Consider the following 8,646-nt stretch of genomic DNA (forward strand, 5'->3'; position numbering starts at 1 on the left):
CACAAACACATAATCACAGACTCACACACATACAAGCACACATACAAACACACAATCACACATACTGATATACACACATACACTTACACACATATACAAACACACACATCCAGAAACACACATTCACACATAATACTAAACACCCACACACACAGTCACAAACATACACACTCACACAAATATATTATGTTTTGGATACACTGTATTAAAAAGGATGAAGGTCTACCATCGTAGAACAACACTACTGAAACTTCTAGCCTCTAGGTTGGGAGAAGCATTATTTCTGAAGGGCTAATGAGAAGACGAGAAATTAGTATGCTATTTTATTTTACAAAGGTTGTCACTTTACATTTAATTTGCCAATTCCAATTTATTTGAAGAAGAAGTATAAAACCACTTCTGAAGATGATCTTCTCCAAAGTAACTCAGTCAAACCACAACTGACTCCTTCCAACTTAAAGAAGAAAATACAGATACAGTCCTGAACAGAAAAACACTAAATTTTAATACAATACAGAAAATCTGTAGAGCTAATATTTGGGGATAGTGATGCACCCATCCCCAAACAAAATTATTTGTTTTTAAAACAAAATACATAAATGAAAAATACAGTCATGTAACTATACAAAACTTTAACTGAACAGAATTTCAACATTAATAAAGGAAGCGTCACTGCTATAATATAATCCATTTCATTCATAAAATGATACACAGAGATCTTGTTGAGGAGTTCAAGACCACCAAAACACCATGTAAACTCTATCAACCAAATTTTATTTAAGCTGCAGCTGACCAGGGCCCTGAGGATTCAGAAGAGGGAGAAAACACAGAACAGGACAGAAGCCTGCCACAGAGGGCCTCTGAAAGGCTCTACCTTGCAGGGTATCAAAGCAGATGCTGAGACTTATGGTCAAACTTTGGGCAGAGTGCAGGGAATCTTATGAAAGAAGGTGGAGAGAGTAAGACCTGGAGAGGACAGGAGCTCCACAAGGAGAGCAACAGAACCAAAAAATCTGGGCACAGGAGTCTTTTCTGAGACTGATACTTCAACCGAGGACCTTTCATGGAGATGACCTAGAACCCCTGCACAGATGGCAGCTCAGGTTCCAAGTGGGTTCCATAGTAATGGGAAGAGGGACTGTCTTAGATATGAACTGATTGCCCTGCTCTTTGATCACCCCCCCCCCCGAGGGGGGAGCAGCCTTGCCAGGCCACTGAGATGAGACCTGATAGAGTCGGATCAAATGGAAGGGGAGGAGGACCTCCCTATCAGTGAACTGGGAAGGGGCATGGGTCAAGAAGAATGAGGAGGGTGGGATTGGGAGGGGATGAGGGAGGGAGCTACAGTTGTGATACAAAGTGAATAAACTGTAATTAATAAAAAATAAATTAAAAAATTAAAAATAAAAAAGATGCAGAAATGTTCTCAAGACTTTGGATAAATTCAGTTTGCGCATGGATAGCACAGAGTTTATAAGGAAGAAAGATAACTTCTAAGACAACAATAAACTAGCAGTGATAAACAGGATTCTTTCAAATGTTCACAGAAAGTCAAACAACTTTAGGCTTCTACTGTCCAGAGTAAAATGTTCTTGACAAATGCAAGGTATTCTGTGGAAACTTTAGAAAGGATATAACTTAGAAGGCATAGTAACTCTAGAAAGTATTCTTCACATTATAGATAAGCAAAAAATAATCCTAAAACCGTCCCACAGTATCTGTACATAGTTTTATTGAGATGTACCCACTTGATTACATATTAAAATATAGCTATTTTTATTTAATTCTGGCAGAGTTGAATGGATTCAACCAGGACTATAGAGCCTTTAACATTTAAAAAAAAAAAAAAGCTAATCTTTGCTAATCTACATAGAATAAAATTTCCTGGATTCTATATTTATGTCTCACAACAAACCTTTGTAATAGTCATTATATGGACAAATCATAACAGTAAGCAAGCTAACTGCTATCTAGGACAAAGTTCACCAGTTTTTATTATATATTCCGAACTTTAGCATTCAAAAGATAAGTACTCACAGTCCACGGATAACTAGGAAAGTGAGATCTAAAATTAGCTAGGAGAAAAAAAAATCAGTCAGAAGCAGCAAATACAAAAATGGCAAGGAGCTTGAAAGGCAGTACCACTGGTAAATGCTCAAAAGGTAAAAGATAAGATAGCTCGGGGGATGGGGCTGGTACCAGGCGGCAAAGTGATTAAGAAAAAAAAAAAAAAAAGACTTCAGACAGAGGAGATATTTTCAGAAAAATATAAAACCCTTTTTGATTTTGTTTTGTTTTGCTTTTGTTTTTTGAGACAGGGTTTCCTTGTGTAGTCCTGGCTGTCCTGGAACTAGCTCTGTATATCAAGCTGGCCTCAAGCTCACAGAGCTCTACCTGCCTCTGCTTCCTGATGCTGGAAAAAACAAACAAACAAACAAACAAACTGTTTTTATGATGACTATAAGTAAACATACAATATTTTTAAAAATAGCTGAAATTAAAGTGTTCTCACTATATATATATATATTTATATATATATGTTATATATATATATATATATATATATATATATATATATATATATATAACGTGAAGTAACACATACTGAAGTATGCACATACTCACTGGTTTAAATCTGCCATTCAATGGTACTTAAGATAGAAAGTTTTAAACAAGCATACATTTTACAGCAACAAAGTTGAAAAATAACTTTAAGATGCTCAGGATATGATAGATATGATGGAGTTATTGGTGAAGTCAAAGCAGCTTTTTTATAAAAGGATCGCTGCGCTCATTTTCAATAATGTGAAAACTACAAAAGCTCCCAATACTAAGGTTAGCAAAGGACCACATATTATTCATTTAAAAAATAAATGGCATTTGCTTTAAATACACAGTTACCCTAATGCTGAAAATAACACATACTACAGTCACAGCATATAGCAAAATCAAGCTGGCATATAGCTGGAACCTGATTTCCCTCTGGTTAACACTCATGTTGGAAAGTACCTTGTGAGTTATTGGAGGAGAAAAGTAATGCTCAAAGCCTAACTATGAACTCTATGAGCTACAATTATGACTGTCATTGTAAAATATGACCAATGTTGCAATAATGGGATGCACACCCTAGACTAACCACTTACTATAGGAACTTTGTGGAGTAACTAATCAATTTCTGATCTGATCTAAGTCTTGCTCCACAGGATGAAACCCATACATGGCATTGTTACGGGGCTGAGAACCTATGAGGACACAGGTCATAAGCCCTGGGGGGAAACCTACTGTTAGTATACTGTGTTAAATTCACTCCTTACAACTCAAACCCATATATCAATGCATTTAGCAACCCTTACTGTAGAAGCTTTTGTTTCTGGTTGCTGGTGAATAGCGGAAACTAGCTCTACCTATCACCCTGCTAAGGTTCTGAGATCACTGTAGAAAAGGGGGTGGGAAGAGTTTAAGAGACAGAGGCAGTAGATGACCACGAGGAAACATCATATTCAGGACGCAATAGGGCAGCTGCACATAGAAATCTAGGACTTTTGTACAAATCTGTGTATACCAGTGCCAGATCCCATCCCACAGAGACAGAAGTTGGAGGTACAACTCCTCATTGTGGAGGTGTTGAAAACTGTAACTGCTGAGAGACGCAGAGAGTATTTTCTAAGCATGTAGGCCCTGTTATGTCAACCCCTTTCAGTGGGACCACGGGCATCTAAGAATATTTGTATAGCACAAATTGGTCTTGAAGAATCAAAATAAACAGGACACAAAGCAGAGTGAGTAGGAAAGGAGAGATATACCTAGAAATGGTTGTGGGTGGAATGGTGAATAAAACCAAGTCATGAGTAAAATCACAAAGAACTGATAAAAATTAATTAAAAGAAACAAAAGATGAAATATTTAAAAATAGCAATTAGAAATATAAAATTTTAGGTTAACTTAACAAAATATTGAATCACTTAAGTAAACAGAGAACACTTCCAAATAAATACAGACTACAAACCAAGTTTATTAATAAAATAAGTCAGAATATTAAATTTTTTCTAAATGAATCTACAGTTTAATACCTCACTCAAACTTTCAGTTGGTGTTTTGAGGAGTTAGCAAAGTAACTCTAAAATGTGTATAGAAATGCAGAGTCATTGGCAGACTTTAGTATCTGACTTCAGAACATCTCTAAAACTGTGTGAACTAAGAAAATATGTGAGTTTTATTTCTGTGCTTGAACTTTGTGACTTTGAAAGTACTTTGATATTTTTAAAACATTTCAAAAATGTTTACTTTTGAAAAATCTAAAAACTTAAAAGTTAGAAACCTCTTCAGAAGTCTGAATTTCATTCACAAGTTTTTAAAACAGTTCACATATACAATGTAACCTTCCATTTCCTCTTTGTTTATTGCCTTCAAGTTAAGGACGATTGTACATACTCCTGTCTTTGAACCACCTAGGTTTACCAGTTGTGCAGCAAAGGTAAATACCCTTTACCTATGGAGTATTTTACAAAAAGGTGTTTGAAAGGGACCTTGGGTAGGTCACTTAAAAGAGGGTGTGGACAAGGAGTTTTGCTTGGATTAGCGGTTATGGAGAAAGAGGAACAAGTCTATGACTGGGTATTTAAAAAAAAAATTATCCAACAAAGGCAGAGCTAGAATAAAGTTGTAATGAATTATTTATTTATTTCTTCTCTTCTCAGATAGGGAGGAGTTTCACCATTCTTTAGGCTGATAAAATGTTCTTATTCGGTTTATCTTTAGATTATACCTGTAAGACAAGATAGTGTGTGTGTGTTTATTAATTTTAACACATGAATCTTGAAGAGGTATTGGTTGATACTGATATCCTGGGACACTGTTCGTACTGATCCAGAGGAAATGAAAGATGTTCTCTGCATGTCAAGTCAGTTTAACAACGAGAAGTGAGCTCACTGGTTGTTGGAGACCTGGCCCTGGATGTTAAGGATCGCTATTCCCTTTTTACTTTGCTATTGTATTTATTTGCTGAGAGACCTGGACTGAGCAGCATACTCTTCACGTAGTATGAGGACAGAAACAAAAACAGTCAGGATGTCTGATTGTTTTCTTAAAGCAAACAAGCTACTGCAGACCAATAGTTGCTTTGAAAGACACAGAAGCATATTAAAGGTCTTTATATTTGTTATTTTTAAAATAGGTTTATTTACTCTCCTAAAGAACTTGTGTAAAATATTTTTAAAAAATATTGATGCTATGACTATATTACTGAAGACACAGCACATTTTGGTTGCAGGACTAGGAAAAGTCAAGCTGGCCTGGGGTGGGAGCTTCCTCCCTGCTGGCTAGCATTCACAGTGCCAGAGGTGTTAGGCTGGCTGCTGAGGGAGCCAAGTCATTAACAGTCTAACCCAGCTGTGCACTCCATGAGCGACAAGCCCGACCTGTCAGGCAAGATATGCCCAGGGCTGCAGCGAGGCAGGGTTACCACGGGAGCCAAACACCTTGTGACGGGATCTCAGGTTTGCTTCACCGGGGGAGTTCATGTCTGGTACCGACTACCTGGTCCAAAGTCCATGATGCAGAGGAAGGGTACTGGTCATAGACTTTACCAGAGAACCTACTATTGCTTTTCTGCTATATGAACATGATTTCCAATTACCTTCTAAGTATTTATGCCCATAGATTTCCGACTTTGGTCAGAGAAACTTTTGTCTGCAATGGTCAGTACTTAACACTAAGGCTATAATGAGCCTTAACAATAAGGCTATAACTGGCCAAAGCAATGAGAATGAGTGCCTGCTTAACGTAAGCCCCTCCCCTCTCCAAACAAGTTATATATATATATATATATATATATATATATATATATATATATATATATATATATATATATATACATCTCCCCCAAAAGCTCAGAGATCATTGCACAACAGGGTGCAGAGAGAAGTTAGAAACTGGAGGATGGAAAGCGGTGCTGTGAAAAGCTCTTGTAAACTACTGTTTCAAAAATGTCATGGCTTCAGTAGCTACTTACACAAGAACTGTAAAAGACCTGGCCCATCAACATGCTATCAGGGAGAAATGAGAAGCCCATTAGCCCCTCCGTGAGGAGACACATTAGTTTGTGGTTGCTGGGGGAAGGTAAGTAACGTACCTCAATGGTGTAGCCACTGGTAAATTGCTCTTGGTCAGGTTAATAAACCATCAATTTGGTGCTCATCCTGGCAATCATGATCACATGAATGAGCTACAAACAGATATGAGACCAGGAGAGAGGGAGTGGATGAGAAGAAGGAGTTCAATGGACAACAAAGGAAAGGGAAGGATGTTATATTATGAAAGTGTGAAGATGTGACTAGCATGGGAGATCATATACACAAAGAAAGCCTGTAGAGATGACCACAGTCCTAAGAGATTAATTTTTTAAAGGAAGAAAAATTGTATTTTGCTTTCAACAAAGAGAAACAAGGGTGAAAATCTGGGCAAGACAAACTGTTATAGGCCTCAAATGAGAAAGACCCAATGTGCCCTTCTCCAGACCCATCCTGGTTTACAGTTGTAATATGGCTGACACTTCATGGATCAGTAAGTTTCCGTGGTCTTAGGTTCTCTTTTCACTGTTTTCTAACCCAGGTTCGTTCTCATCTATAGCCAAGTGGTGAACTCCTTGAGATATTCTTTCTGTAACATCTATTCCCTTCATCATGAACAACGTCTAGCTAAATAGAGTACTTCCATAGTCTTGACCAACATGACAAAGGATATGCTTAACTGGCTGCTCATAGTCATTTAAAAAGATGTTTTCAGGACTGGAGAGATGGCTCAGCAGTTAAGCACATGGTCCTCTTGAAGTGGACTTGTGTACATGTGTATCTATATGTGTGTAAGCTACTGTGTATGCTTGTGGAGGTGAGAGAAGTCCATTGGTTCTCCTGGGGTTGGAGATACAGGTGGTTTTAAGCCACCTGAGTTGGGTGCTGGGTACAAAACTTGGCCCTCTAGGAGAGCAGTGAGTGCTCAGAGCCACTGAGCTATCTATCCAGGCCTGATACCACTATTTGTAAAGACAAATTTGTGTACCTAACACTTAATAAGTCTTTGTATGATGTGATAATATAAATGTAATTTTAATTCAATATTGGAAGAACGCTGAAACAAGAAATCCAAAGATGCCTGCAAAAATAAATGTTCCTCCCCCCTCAGGTGGAGGTGATCTAAAAGCCAGCCACTGAGTTCATGTCAGAGATAGTCCCTGTTCCCATTATTAGGGAACCCCACTAGGATCCTGAGATGCCATGGGCTACGGTCTGAGCAGGGGTTCTAGGTTATCTCCATGAATGTCCCCTGGTTGGAGTATCAGTCTCAGAGAAGACACATAGGCCCAGATTTTTTTGGTTTTATTGCTCTTCTTTTGGAGCTCCAGTTCCCTCCAGGTATTTCTGTCTATCCCTTCTTTCATAAGATTCCCTGAACTATGCCCCAAGTTTGACTATGAATATCAGCAACTGCTTTGATACCCTGCTGGGTAGAGTTTTTCAGAGGCCTTCTGTGGTAGACTCTTGTCCTGTTTTCTGTTTTCTCCATCTTCCAATGTCCATCCTGTTTGCCTTTCTGAGTGAGGATTGATATCTTACCGAGGGTCCTCCTTCTTGCTTAGCTTCTTCAGGTGTACAGATTTTAATATGTCTATCCTATATTATATGGTGAATGTCCACTTATAAGTGAGTATATACCGTGTGTCCTTCTGCTTCTGAGATACCGCACTCACGATGATCTTTTCTAGATCCTACCATTTGCCTTCTAATTTCATGATTTCCTTGTTTTTAATTGAAGAGTAGCATTTCATTATATAAATGTGTCACAATTTCTGTATCTATTCCTCAGTTGAAGGACATCTGGGTTGTTTCCAGGTTCTGCCTATTATGAATAAATCTGCTACGAACATGGTTGAGCAAATGTTTTTGTTGTGTACTTGAGACTCTTTTGGGTATATGCCTAGGAGTGGTATAGCTGGATCTTGAGGAAGCACTATTCCTGTCTGAGAAAGTTCCAGATTGCTTTCCAGAGTGGTTGTACAAGTTTACATTCCCACCAGCAATGGAGGAAGGTTCCCCTTTCTTTACCTCCTCTCCAGCATGTATTCTCACTTGAGTTTTTGATCTTAGCCATTCTGATGGGTGTAAGGTGAAATCTCAGGGTCATTTTGATTTGCATTTCCTTGATAACTAAGAATGTTGAGCATTTCTTTAACTGTTTCTCTACTGTTCTATATTCCTCTACAGAGAATTCTTTGTTTAGCTCTATACTCCATTTTTTAATTGGATTACTTGATTTGTTGCTTTTTAACTTCTTTAGTTCTTTATATATCCTAGATATTAGCCCTCTGTCAGATATAGAGTAGCCTTACCAGGCCACAGAGAACAATTCAGTCAGTCCTGATGAGACCTGATAGGCTAGGGTCAGATGGAAGGGGAGGAGGACCTCCCCTATCAATGGACTTGGAGAGGGGCATGGGAGGATATGAGGAAAGGAGGGTGAGACTGGGAGGGAATGAGGAAGGGGGCTACAGCTGGGATACAAAGTGAATAAACTATAGTTAATATAAAAAGTTAAAACTTGAATTGAAAGAAAGAAAGAAAGAAAGAAAGAAAGAAAGAAAGAAAGAAAGAA

At 38.1% G+C, this 8,646-nt stretch overlaps 1 protein-coding gene across 4 annotated transcripts in view; it reads right to left on the minus strand.

Moving 5' to 3' along the window:
- Window positions 1-8,646, minus strand: part of Malrd1 (MAM and LDL receptor class A domain containing 1) — a 698,598-nt gene that overhangs the window by 310,189 nt on the left and 379,763 nt on the right. The window lies entirely within an intron of this gene.

This window comes from Psammomys obesus, unplaced genomic scaffold (assembly GCF_907164565.1).
Source record: "Psammomys obesus unplaced genomic scaffold, mPsaObe1.curated_primary_1811, whole genome shotgun sequence".
NCBI lineage: Eukaryota > Metazoa > Chordata > Mammalia > Rodentia > Muridae > Psammomys > Psammomys obesus.